The sequence below is a fragment of the Pteropus vampyrus genome, unplaced genomic scaffold (assembly GCF_000151845.1).
Source record: "Pteropus vampyrus isolate Shadow unplaced genomic scaffold, Pvam_2.0 Scaffold276, whole genome shotgun sequence".
NCBI lineage: Eukaryota > Metazoa > Chordata > Mammalia > Chiroptera > Pteropodidae > Pteropus > Pteropus vampyrus.
Window position 1 is genome coordinate 632,092 of NW_011889057.1, and position 1,750 is coordinate 633,841.

The following is a 1,750-nucleotide window of genomic DNA, read 5'->3' on the forward strand; positions in this document are numbered from 1 at the left end:
AGAATTTGTACAGATAGATCAAAAGTTTGAAATTTAAACCTAGCTCTAGCACTTACTGTGTTAAACTGGAAAATCTCAATCTTTTAAAACATCAGTTTCCCTTTCTACAAAATGAGAATAGTACCTGTCCTGTCTCTCAGGCATTATCAGGTGTGGAGAAGAAAAAAATTTTCCTGCCGTCCTAGGTTTTTATCAGCTCGTCTAATAATTAAATTGACATGAGATAGACTAATAAGAGAAAATAACCAAATTGAATAGATGCATATACATGGGAATCCCACATACAAGAGGTTCAAAGACAGGGAAAATGAAGTATATTTGACATTCTGAGCTAAGGATCATCTTGGACCTTCAGAGGGGAGGAGGGTCATTGCAAGATGATAAGAGGAGCAGATGTTCAGTAATTAGAAGTTCGTCCTATAGATAGATCATAAAAAGTTATTTCTGGTGATAACTCTTACTATGAGCAAGGCCCCTAATTTAAGTTAAGAGAGAGGTAAAAGTTTCTTGTGAGCCTTCAGGGTCTTGATTGCCTTCAGCTGAAAATAATTTACATGCAGAAGTAGCACATTTTGAGGAGCCCTGTTCTGAACCTCTATACAGGACAGTCAAATCAGATAATGACTGTTAAAAAGTATTTCGTCTATTATAAAGTATTTTACAGGAATGAGATGTTATTCATCTTATTCCTTAGGACAAATAGCCTGCAGCTTGAGAGTCAGAGCAAATTCATCAAATTTTAGATGGCTAATGGTAAATTTCTTTCTCTATATGTTAACGCAGGCTATCACCAACTTATTAAAATGTGACATTGAACATAAACATATGCTAAGATAAAACTACACAGAGACACCATTTCTCACCTACCAGACTGGCAAAAATCTAAAAGCTTGACAACAAACTATTGGAGAAACTGTTAAAAAAGCACTTTTATATATTGTTTGTGGAAATGCAAAATAGCATAACTCCTTTCGCTCTATCTAGCAAAATTACATATGCTTTTATCTTTCAACCTAACAGTTCTACTTCTGGGAATGTATCCCAGAGATACAATGGTAAAAATAAGAAAAGACAATATGTACAAGGCATATTCATTACCAATAAGTAAGGAAACTATCAAAAACTACCAAGTTATTTTACTGAACACCTCAAATTCATGACCTTAAAATGAGATTTGAATTTTGATTGAGTTCCTTAAAAAAGGTAATATCAAAACATAAAATTAAGATTTATATGTGTTATGAGTTATATCTAAACCTAGGTATGAATATAAATTTTATTTCCTGTTTTAATTTCAGAGGAACTACTGTTTGGGAAAGCTATTAAGTAAATGTTTTATAAATTACTGTTTCTCATTTTCAGTCATATCTTAATGATTCCAGCAAGCTATGTCCTGTCTCCTGAGATATACTTCAAACCTAGCACACATTAAAAATCCTATAAGACCCTAGATAGTTTTCATTTAGTTATTCATTAAAGAAACATTTTTTCTCTATTGTAACAAATGTGAAGTTTTTCTTATTGTTCATAAAAGAATCTGTCAACCATCAAAAAAAAAAAAAAAAAACAACCACCCCAAAACTACTGGCGTTGCATCAAAAGGATTCAAGAGTCAACTTGAGGGGACTCCCACTGTCCAAAAATGGGATAATCTGAACATTAAAAAGAATAACAATTGCAAAGAATCTAAGCCACGACAAAGTTATTAAAGTTCATAAATTCATAATAAATTTTTAAAACTCTGATCACC